The 12,170-nt window shown below is 46.7% G+C and overlaps 1 protein-coding gene and 2 non-coding genes across 8 annotated transcripts in view; all 3 read right to left on the bottom strand.

Annotated features, from left to right (window-relative positions):
- The window catches only part of RBM39 (RNA binding motif protein 39), a 146,552-nt gene that overhangs the window by 21,711 nt on the left and 112,671 nt on the right, over window positions 1–12,170 (bottom strand). The window lies entirely within an intron of this gene.
- Window positions 1,871–1,984, bottom strand: LOC134899865 (U5 spliceosomal RNA). Its single transcript, XR_010173414.1, has one exon. It is a non-coding gene; the product is annotated as a U5 spliceosomal RNA (small nuclear RNA).
- LOC134899945 (U5 spliceosomal RNA) lies at window positions 3,665–3,775 on the bottom strand. Its single transcript, XR_010173477.1, has one exon. It is a non-coding gene; the product is annotated as a U5 spliceosomal RNA (small nuclear RNA).

Genomic DNA, 12,170 nt, shown 5'->3' with positions numbered 1-12,170 from the left:
CGGTGAAAATGTGTTACCATAAGCTCCTCTGAGCTTAATATCAATCAAGTAAAACTTGTTACCCTAAGCTCCCTTGAGCTTAAAACAACCCAGGTAAAACTGCTCTGGGTGGGCGTCCAGTGCCCCCTATGGATTCAAAGAAAAGGATTTACCTGGTAAGTACCAAAATCCTATTTTCTTTATCATCCACTAGGGGTCACTGGAGTACTCTTGGGACGTACCAAAGCTTCCCTCGTGGGCGGGAGAGCTGTTTGATACTTGTAACAGTAGGCAGCCCAAAGCTAGATGCTGATGGCGCCACCATTTATAACGTGTAAACGTGCACAAACGTGGTGCACATGAAGGCTATATAGCCGCGTTTTAGACGCTCCACGACCCACTGGGTCTGACATTCCCACAGAACCTGTGGGATGAGCTATTACTGACGTAGGCGATTGTAACTTAGCCTTAAAGTAAGCCTGACTTGTAGTCATTATTATTACCCAACTGGATAATGTCTGCTGAGAAACTGGCTAACCCCAGTTGGCAGTATCATAGAGAACAAACAACGGATTCATATCACGTACTGTTGACGTTCGGGACATATATAAACGCGTAATGCGTGTACCACATTCAGAATTCTAGAATGTGCTGTCCACACAGGAACCCCTATTGGTATATTGATGTGAAGAATACGAAAGCGTGATTCGTCCGAAGATCTGCTTTGTCATGAGAAAACTCAAATACGGTGGCTTGGAATACAAGGCACCCAAATATGAAAACAAAACCCTTGCCGAAGCCAAGGCTAGAAGAAAAATGTTTTCCAAAGTGAGAAACTTAATTCCCATTTGTTGAAAAGGTTCAAAATATGAAAACTGTAAGAAATCTGAACCCAACTTCAAGTCGCCTGGCGCTGTAGGTGGGATAAATAGAGTCTGAACTTTGATGACACCTTGTAGAAAGATGTGTACAGACGCAAATAGAGGCAAACGTCTTTGAAAATAAGTTTACCACACAGATACCTGCACTCTTAGTGCAGATCAACTCAGTTTTCCATCCCACCCCTTTTAACAGAATACGGGTAACTTGAAGGATGATGTTGGAAACTTCCGAGGTTTACAACCTATGTAAGCACACGAAATTTTGTAATAATGAGCTGCCTTAAGCGGCTTACTATTTCGTAACATGGTTGGTATAACCGATACTGTAATGCTCTATTTCTTAAGAGGGCGGTCTGAACCCTCACCCCGTCAACCGCAGCTGCGGTACATAGATAATAGGTACATAGGTAACTATGGGTAAACTAACGTTCCCTGATGTAACAGGTTGGACGTATTATGAGCGGGCCAAGATCGTGTGCAAGTATTCCTTGAAAATTCGAGAAGCAAACTTCTCCGAAACCCATGAGATACCACCAGTATGACTGTGACAAACTGTCTTATGATCCGTTTTGGCAACGGAGAGAGCAGCGGAAAATGGTGGAGCCAGATACACGATGCTGAATGACCACATGAATGTGAGAGACTCCACCGCCACTGCCCTTGTGATCTGTTTTGTACACATACTGAGCTTTTCTAATTGTGGCGAGATGCCATCATGTATACTTGAGGGTAACCCCCTTCTGTGGACTCACATATGACACACCTCTGGATTTAATGTCCAGTTTTCAGGATCCAAATCCTGACGGGTGAGATCCTCTGTCTAACAGATGTCCACTCACGGAATGATCTCTTGACATTTTCACATAATGGTGTTCTGAGCCATTGAGGATTTGAGTCACATGCCGCATTGCCATGCGGCTTCTTGGTTCTCATGCCGCATTGCCATGCGGCTTCTTGGTTCTCACTGGTTGTTGTGTATGCAACTGCCGTTGCCTTGTTTGACTGCTTAAGGCCAGCGTGAGGCAGGCATCAAAAATTTACATGAAACTCACGGTTGTTCCTCTCCACGGAAATCTTTAGTAAAAGGCGAAAGATTTATTCGTTCTGAAGAGAAACCATAGTATATCCCTGGTCAGACTGAAAGCGAATCATGTATTGCATTGTAAAATGCACAGAGTTCTAGGACATTTATCGACCGCAATCTGTCGTGTTTTAGAACCTTTGTCGCTGATTTTAACTACAAATCCTGACCCTCTGCGACTGTCGTCCAGAGTATATGCACCCTTGTCCCTCTGTGGGAAACGCGAGTGAAGGGTGGCGAACTAAATTGAAAACACATCTTTATTCTTAATAGGTGAATACACCAATGTACCGCTAGTGTGCGTGTTTTGTGCTAATTACTAGATGTACATTTGTTCTTGCTGGTGTAGTAGGTAAAAGTCTTTGATTTACCGTATTTATAATCTTACCTAGGAATTGACATCGTTTAGACGGAATTAGATGCGATTGTTTTCGAACTTGATCTGCTACCGCAGTATACCTTAGTAGCGCAAGTTAGAGGAACTTTGTTGAGACAGAGTTCTTATGTGAGATGAGCTATCATCCCAACATCACTTTGGTAAATACCCAAAGCGATAAGCAACGGTAGACATGAAATGGTTAATGGTTGTGGCGATTTGCAAACGCTAGAACCTGTGATGAACAAACCGGACTGGGTAAATACGCATTGTGAAGATCAAATGCAATTATGCAAATTTTGTGGCTCCAATAAGCAAATACTAACCGCAGAAAATCCATTTTCTAACTGTAGTAAATGACTTGCTGATTGATATTGCGACGGAGCTGTTTGGTTTTGCTCAAACAGAAGGGAATAAGTAACTCTGACTCTGTTGGCGTACTACTGCCTGGTTTATAAACCAGCAAAGACTAAATGACAACCTGCCAAACCGTTCGACAGAGGCAGTTTTGTACTTTAAGCTGTAAATAGCTGAGACATGTATGAGTTGAAGTCCTGAAACCTCGCAAATGTAACATGTAAAGACGCGCTTCCACAATTGTAAAAGAGGTCATCAAACCACTGGCTTGCTGACTGTAACGTCCTGTCGTTACAAGGCGTGACTGTTTCTTATAAAGGGATAAAACGCCGTTACAAGTATACTGTATGCGGTAATGGCTGAATATCATAAAGGGATAAAATACCGTTACAAGTATATCAAATTTATGAGCAAACAAGCTCTGGCCTTGTCGCGCTTAACTAGCGACAATGAAAATAACCGGCGTTAGCAGAAGCTTTACAGATATACTCTGCAGCTTCTTTTACCAGTGATCGTCATTGTTTCATACATAGATTCTAGTGACCCAAATGTATCCTGGGTTTTTATAATGTTTGACAGAAAATCATCTACCAATGGCGGATCGCGTCCTTTTGGAAACGATTATGTATGGTTGTTAAAAAGCCCCCGCACTATCTGAGTGCTGGACTAATGTACCCTTCTCACTCGTAGTTATCGGTGTGAAATTTGACATAGAATCGTGCATTAAATTATAAGACCAGTGAAATAAACACTCTGGTACCCAAAGGGAAATTGGCCCTTTGGAAAGACTGTCTTTTGTTAGAGCTGGCGGAGACATTCCGAGACTCCGATGTTACCGCTCTTTTAATTTGAATTGCCAATGTTAACATAGGATTTTTAAAATTATTTTTAGTCTGCACTATAGCCCTACTCGCTATGTAGACAGACACCACAATAGGCAACAGACAGACACTTGCACGGCTTAATGAAGTTATTATGTGTCATATATATATATGTTATTGCTGAACAGCCTATTCATATGAAACTCAAGCTTGTTTCTCTCTTCGGAAATCTTTAGCAAAAACCGAAAGATTTATTCGATATGAAGAGAAATCAAAGTATTCTTTATGTGAAAAGCAGTTCACATGGGCATATGAAACCCGAACCAAATTCCTACTAACTTCCCTGCGCCTCTGGTGGCTTAGAGATGTAGGGCAGGAATGTTCTAGAATTAAGTAGAAATACAGATTACATGGCTAACTTATGTGAAACTGAACCAAAAACTTCCCACTAACACCCCTGCGCCTCCTTGTGGAGTATAGGTGTATGGGCGGAATGTTCTGGAATTATAACCTGTAAGAACAGCAATGATTAAAATGACCGTCATGCCATGCTTCCACTGAAAATCACAGGACAGGTTACCTGCTGCAGTGTTAATATAGGCTTAATAGCCTATTATACATTAAATATAGGCTTAATAGCCTATTCTACAGTTACAGGTCTATTATACAGTAAAATCCGTGCAGTTTACAATACATTATCTTGCAGCCTTATGCTTTAGCTAGCCTTCCAGTTATTTCCATTAACTGTTTAAACACTAAGCAGTCTCTTAACCCATGCAGCCTTCTGCTGCTATGGGCTTTACTCAACACTGCCTGCAGTGATGTATTATTTCCAATATATCTTATTCCCAAGCAGCCTTTGCTGCTGCTATGGGTCAATAACTTGTTTAAAACTGAGCAGTCTCTTATTTAAAACTGAGCAGTCTCTTAACCCATGCAGCCTTTGCTGCTGCTATGGGCTTTACTCACCGTCACCCCCCTGCAGCCGCGCTGCTTGTGATGTAGCTTTTAGCTTCTCCCTGTGCAGCGGCCGGAAGCGAGTGCAGGGAGCCTAGGGAAACCCGGGGAGCGCTGCTATATTGCGCCGGGGAGCCCTCCGGAAGAACGGGCGGCGCCTCATACAGCAGTGGCCGGGTGCAGCGCTGGAAGAGCGGCCGGCGTCTTTAGTGACGTACGGCCGCTCGGAGCTTTAGACACGGGTACGCAGAGTGGCTGCTTGGGCGGCGCTCGCGTACAGTGGCTGGGAGAGCGGCCGGCGTCTTTGAATGACGTGCGGCCGCTCGGATACGTTTCTACAGTGGCAGAGTTCTGGTACAGTGGCTGGGAGAGCGGCCGGCGTCTGTGAGTGACGTGCGGCCGCTCTCTTCGTTCAGCGGGGTATCCTGCTAATGAGCGCGCTGTAAGCGGCGGGCAAAGCGGTGGTAACAATAAAGGCTTTCCCCACACAGCAGGGCGGCAGCGTGAGCTGACCGCCCTGACCCCCCACCATACCTTGTAGTGCCGCACTCTGTAAGCTCCGTCCAGATTGTGACGGGGCTTTCATCCTGGCTGTGACGGGGCTTCTTTCTGTAAGCTCCGTCCAGTTGCAGTAGGATACAGTGTCTGCCTGTGGCTGTGAGGGTGCTCTTTGTGAGGACCGACACGCCATGCGCTTAGCGCCTGTGAGGGTGCTCTTTGTGAGGACCGACACGCCATTCGCTGCCCGTGCAGCGGCACTATCCCGGACCCATGTTTTTCCAGAAACTGGGAAGGGATGTGCTAAGTGTAAAAATAAAAAATAAAAATAAAAATTAAAAATAAAAATCCAAGTGTGGTTATACCACAAGCCAATGTTCGTGCTGTGAGCACCGAAAAAACACTGAGAGAGTACACTGAGGTACTCGGGGATATGGAGGGGGGGGGGGAGAGTCCTAAATTTAAATATTCAGTGCCTTTGTTCGGCTACGCCCGTCCATATCCCAAGAGTACTCCAGTGACCCCTAGTGGATGATAAAGAAATGGCACCAGTGTGCTGAGGGAGATGGCTCCGCCCCTTTTTCGGCTGACTTTTCTCCCGCTTTTTTCTGTATTCTGGCAGGGGTAATTACCACATATATAGCCTCTGGGGCTATATATTGTGGTTATTTTGCCAGCCAAGGTGATTTTATTGCTGCTCAGGGCGCCCCCCCCCCCAGCGCCCTGCACCCTCAGTGACCGGAGTGTGAAGTGTGTATGAGGAGCAATGGCGCACAGCTGCAGTGCTGTGCGCTACCTTGGTGAAGACTGAAGTCTTCTGCCGCCGATTTTCCGGACCATCTTCTTGCTTCTGGCTCTGTAAGGGGGACGGCGGCGCGGCTCCGGGATCGAACACCAAGGACGGGTCCTGCGGTCGATCCCTCTGGAGCTAATGGTGTCCAGTAGCCTAAGAAGCCCAAGCTAGCTGCAAGCAGGTAGGTTCGCTTCTTCTCCCCTTAGTCCCTCGTTGCAGTGAGCCTGTTGCCAGCAGGTCTCACTGTAAAATAAAAAACCTAACATATACTTTCTTTCTAGGAGCTCAGGAGAGCCCCTAGTGTGCATCCAGCTCGGCCGGGCACATAAATCTAACTGAGGTCTGGAGGAGGGGCATAGAGGGAGGAGCCAGTGCACACCAGATAGTACCAAATCTTTCTTATAGAGTGCCCAGTCTCCTGCGGAGCCCGTCTATTCCCCATGGTCCTTACGGAGTCCCCAGCATCCACTAGGACGTCAGAGAAATGATTTACCAGTAGGTAATTAAAATCCTATTTTCTCTTACGTTTAAGAGGATGCTGGGGTTACGGGAGGGAGTGCGCAGAGGCGCCGGCAGAACAGACTGACCAAACTGAAGGTCCTCAGAGGCCAAGGTATCGAACTTGTAGAACTTGGCAAACGTGTTCGATCCTGACCAAGTAGCTGCCCGGCAAAGTTGCAAAGCCTAGACACCCCAGGCAGCCGCCCAGGAAGAACCCACTTTACGGGTAGAGTGAGCCTTAACAGAATTTGGACATGGCAAGCCTGCCGTAGACTAAGCATGCTGGATAGTGAACCTAATCCAGCGAGAAATCGTTTGCTTAGAAGCAGGACACCCAACCTTGTTGGGAGGATAAAGGACAAACAGAGCGTCCCACTTCCTGTGACTAGAAGTCTTCTTCACATAAATCTTCAAAGCCCTCACAACATCCAAGGACTTTGAGGTGAGTGAGGAGTCAGTAGCCACTGGCACCCCAATAGGTTGGTTGATCTGAAAAGACACAACCTTTGGAATAAATTGCTGACGCGTTCTGAGCGCAGCTCTATATTCTCGGAAAATCAAGTAGGGGCTCTTGTAGGACAATGCCTCCAAATCTGACACGCGCATAGCAGATGCCATTGCCAACAGTGTGAAAGCCTTCCAAGTAAGAAACTTGACCTCAACCTCCTGTAGAGGTTCGAACCAATCCGATTGCAGGAACTGCAGCACCACATTAAGATCCCACAGTACCGTAGAAGGCACAAAAGGTGGTTGGATGTGCAGAACCCCTTTCAAGAAAGTCTGAACCTCAGGGAGAGCAGCCAATTGTTTCTGGAAGAAAATGGACAGGGCCGAACTCTTAACCTTTATGGAGCCCAAGCGTAGGCCCACATCCACACCTGCTTGCAGAAAGAAGAAACCGTCCCAGTTGAAACTCCACCGTAGGAACCTTCTTGGATTCACACCAAGACATACTTTTTCCAAATCCGATGGTAATGTTTAGACGTTACTCCCTTCCTAGCCTGTATCCGGGTAGGAATGACCTCTCTCAGAATGCCCTTCAGAGTTAAAATCAGGCGTTCAACCTCCACGCCGTCAAACATAGCCGCGGTAAGTCTTGATAAGGGAACGGCCCCTGTTGCAGAAGGTCATCACGAAGAGAAAGAGGCCTCGGATCCTCCAGCAGTAATTCCAGAAGATATGCGTACCAAGCCCTTCTTAGCCAGTCTGGAGCAAAGAGGATCGCCTGAACTCTTGTTCTTTTTATTAGATAATCCTTGGGATGAGTGGAAGTGGAGGGAACACATACACTGACTGGAACACCCACGGAGTTACCAGGGCGTCCACCACCACTGCCTGTGGGTCTCTCGACCTGGAACAGTACCTCTGAAGCCTCTTGTTGAGGTGGGAGGCCATCATGTCTATTTGAGGTACACCCCAACAACTTGTTACCTCCTCGAACACCTCCAGGTGGAGGATCCCATTTTCTTGGATGGAGATAGTGCCTGCTGAGGAAGTCCGCTTCCCAGTTGTCCACTCCCGGAATGAAGACCGCTGACAGCACCACACGTGCTTTTCTGCCCAGAGGAGGATTCTTGTTACCTCCGACATTGCGGCTCTGCTCTTCGTTCTGCCCTGTCAGTTTATGTAGGACACAGTCGTTCGATTGTCTGACTGAACCTGAATGGACTGATCTTGTAGAAGATGTGCCGCTTGTAGAAGGCTGTTGTACACGGTACTTCGTTCCAGAATGTTTATCGAAAGGATTGATTCCAGACTTCACCACTTTCCTTGGAAGTTTTCCCCTTAGGTTGCTCCCCAACCTCTGAGACTTGTATCCGTGGTTAGAAAGATCCAATTTTGAATCCCGAACCTTGGCCCTCGAGAAGGTGAGAAGTTTGCAGCCAACAGAAGAGTGAAATTCTGGCTTTCGGCGACAGCCGTATCCACTGATGCATGTGAAGATGGGACCAGTCTATACCCCATGGTACTAAATGGAACCTCAGCAACCTCTAGGACGTAAGAGAAAAAGGTCTATTTTTGTGGCTGCTGGAGCATCGCACAGACCTACAATTGTTAGTGCGTGGGAGACCAGAGCTACTGTAGCATGGGCAGATCATATTGTTCAGGCTGTAGAAGAAGATAACAGCTAAGAGGAGATAGACTAGCGGAGCATATCCGTGAGTCGGCTACATACGTTTGCCAAGCCACAAAGGATGCTAGCAGAATAGCATCATGCAGCTCTGCTTCGGCTATATCAGCCAGAAGGATTTCTGTGGCAGAGAATGGTAAGTGGATTCTGATTCCAAGAAGGCAGTGGAGGAGACTTTATTCGGTCCGGAGTTAGACAAGCGGATTTCACAGGCAACAGCGGGGAAATCTACTTTTCTGCCTACTACTTATCCTAGAACCACACCACCAGTCAGAAGTAATAGTTCTGATCCAGCGTTCAATTCCTTTAGGTCTCAATCCTTTCGTGCTAGAGGATGATGTTTAAGCAGTCAAACTCAGGGAAGCAGAAGTAGATGCCATTTCCAGACCACAACCAAAAAGTAGGACCCTAAACCTGCTGACAAGACGATCTCCCAGCTCACCTTGGATCTCCTATGGTGGGCGCACGGTTGGAAAGGTTACGGGACACCTGAGCCGAAACGTCACCGGAAGTCTGAATCAACAATATCTCCCAGGGATACAAAATCGATTTTCTGAAACCACCCTCAGTGTCTTTTACAACAGGTCTTCCTCGGTGTCCTCAAAAAGTGAAGGCATTAGATATAGCAATTCAAAAGTTACTTCAGACAGAAGTAATTATGCCTGTCCCGACATCTCAAAGAGCGATGGTATTTTATTCAAATCTTTTTGTAGTGCCAAAACCGGATGGGTCTGTCTGACCAATCCTCAATTTAAAAGTTTATCAGTTTGAATGTTTACAGTTTCAAGATGCAGTCAATATAGTCAGTTATTACGGGACTGGAACAAGACAAGTTCATGTTGTCCATGGACATATAGGACGCGTACCTTCATGTTCCAATTTGGACCACACACCAAGCCTACTGCAGGTTTGCAGTGGGCAAGAATCACTACCAGTTCAGAGCCCTGCCATTCGGTCTATCATCAGCCCCGAGTAACCTCACAAAGATTATGGCAGTCATGGTCGCAAAATTGAGATCGTTAGGGGTAATGATCCTCCCATATCTGGACAAACCTTCTGATCAAGGCTCTCAGGACCAGTTGATCCAAGATGCTCAGGTCACCCATCAGTTTGATTCGACAGTTGGATTGTGAATTAAAAAAAAAAAAAAAAATCCAACCTACAGCCATCGCAGAGGATTACATTTTTGGGGCTCATTTTAGATAGGATACATCTTGGAGTGTTTCTCCCATATGACAAGATTCGAGACATCAAGGAAATGGTACATCAGGTTATGCAGAACCAGACAGTCTCTCTGCATCTTTGTATAAAGCTTCTTGGAAAGATGGTAGCATCCTTCGAAGCGATCCAATACGGCAGGCTATATTCCAGACCCTTTGGGCTGAATCTGATTGCTCAGGGGGCAGGCATGCATTGGCTTCTCCACTGAAGGATTCGTTTATCACCTCAGACCAGTACCTTGTTGACTTGGTGGTCAGTCCACAAGAATCTCACGGCAAGAAAGAGGTTTGGAATCTGGGACTGGAAGATTGACAACAGATACAAGTCTCCGTGAATGGGGAGCAGTTCTGAACAACCATCAGTTTCAGGGAAGATGGTCAGCACAAGAGAGCAGTCTTCGGATAAATATTCTGGAACTAAGAGCCATTTACAATGCACTTCTTCTGGCGGAAGACCTAGTGAGGGCTCAGCACGCGAGTAGTCGCTTGCTGAAGAAACAGCTAGCATTAGAGGCCGAGAAATGGGTCAAGGATATCGGACTCCAATAGCTACATTAGCTGCCATTGCATCGGATCCACTGCTGTTACCCTGGTCTACATTCACACAGGGCACTTTCATCACACACTCTGTTCCCAGTCACTTGTGTTGCACCTCTAATCCATCGTGGTCCACAGGGTAACCACTCGCCTTCAGAAGGAGCCCTGTCAGTGGTCACCGCCAGCTGCACGTATACCGCACTGGAGACGCTGCACACACGGCTTAGTGCAGCAGAAATTCACCAGCTCTAAGGTCCGTGGATGCACGACTGGATAAAAGATCAGCTAACCAAAAACAAAACGGATTTCTTCCCTCATACTGACTTATTCATCTTTCCACAGAGGGTCTAGTCATCAGCAGGATGACTCCAAACTTATGTGGGCAACTCACCAAATTTATACACTTCAGTGAGGTTCTCTATTATGGATACTATTTAAACACAAATTCAATCTGTATAGATAAAAGAACTTTTATCACTGTGTATCCATTCAATGAGATACAGTATTAATCGTTTCCAACCAGACAGTTCAGTGTGCATTGTTACATTTTTTATAGCAGCAAGATTTATTTTTATCCTAAAACCAGTTAACCATTTAGTACGCTTTTATGGATATTTTTTTATTGTGTCATGGTATATTATATCACATTGTTTTAATAAAAAAATGAAACACTTTATTTCTCTGACGTCCTAGTGGATGCTGGGGACTCCGTAAGGACCATGGGGAATAGCGGCTCCGCAGGAGACTGGGCACAAAAGTAAAGCTTTAGAACTACCTGGTGTGCACTGGCTCCTCCCCCTATGACCCTCCTCCAAGCCTCAGTTAGATTTTTGTGCCCGAACGAGAAGGGTGCACACTAGGTGGCTCTCCTGAGCTGCTTAGTGAAAAGTTTAGTTTTAGGTTTTTTATGTTCAGTGAGACCTGCTGGCAACAGGCTCACTGCATCGAGGGACTAAGGGGAGAAGAAGCGAACTCACCTGCGTGCAGAGTGGATTGGGCTTCTTAGGCTACTGGACATTAGCTCCAGAGGGACCGATCACAGGCCCAGCCATGGATAGGTCCCAGAGCCGCGCCGCCGGCCCCCTTACAGAGCCAGAAGACAGAAGAGGTCCGGAAAATCGGCGGCAGAAGACGTCCCGTCTTCAACAAGGTAGCGCACAGCACTGCAGCTGTGCGCCATTGCTCTCAGCACACTTCACACTCCGGTCACTGAGGGTGCAGGGCGCGGGGGGGCGCCCTGAGACGCAATAAAAACACCTTGGATGGCAAAAAAATGCATCACATATAGCTCCTGGGCTATATGGATGAATTTAACCCCTGCCAGAATACACAGAAAAACGGGAGATAAGGCCGCCGAGAAGGGGGCGGAGCCTATCTCCTCAGCACACTGGCGCCATTTTCCCTCACAGCTCCGTTGGAGGGAAGCTCCCTGGCTCTCCCCTGCAGTCACTACACTACAGAAAGGGTTAAAAAAGAGAGGGGGGCACTAATTACGCGCAGTATTAAAAATACAGCAGCTATAAGGGGAAAAACACTTATATAAGGTTATCCCTGTATATATATAGCGCTCTGGTGTGTGCTGGCAAACTCTCCCTCTGTCTCCCCAAAGGGCTAGTGGGGTCCTGTCCTCTATCAGAGCATTCCCTGTGTGTGTGCTGTGTGTCGGTACGTTTGTGTCGACATGTATGAGGAGAAAAATGTGGAGACGGAGCAGATTGCCTGTAATAGTGATGTCACCCCCTAGGGGGTCGACACCTGAGTGGATGAACTGTTGGAAGGAATTACGTGACAGTGTCAGCTCTGTATAAAAGACAGTGGTTGACATGAGACAGCCGGCTACTCAGCTTGTGCCTGTCCAGACGTCTCATAGGCCGTCAGGGGCTCTAAAGCGCCCGTTACCTCAGATGGCAGATATAGATGCCGACACGGATACTGACTCCAGTGTCGACGGTGAAGAGACAAATGTGACTTCCAGTAGGGCCACACGTTACATGATTGAGGCAATGAAAAATGTTTTACACATTTCTGATAATACGAG

Source organism: Pseudophryne corroboree, chromosome 3 (genome assembly GCF_028390025.1).
Source record: "Pseudophryne corroboree isolate aPseCor3 chromosome 3, aPseCor3.hap2, whole genome shotgun sequence".
Lineage (NCBI taxonomy): Eukaryota > Metazoa > Chordata > Amphibia > Anura > Myobatrachidae > Pseudophryne > Pseudophryne corroboree.
The sequence above is the reverse complement of the archived record's forward strand: the minus strand, read 5'-3'. Positions and strand labels throughout refer to the sequence as shown.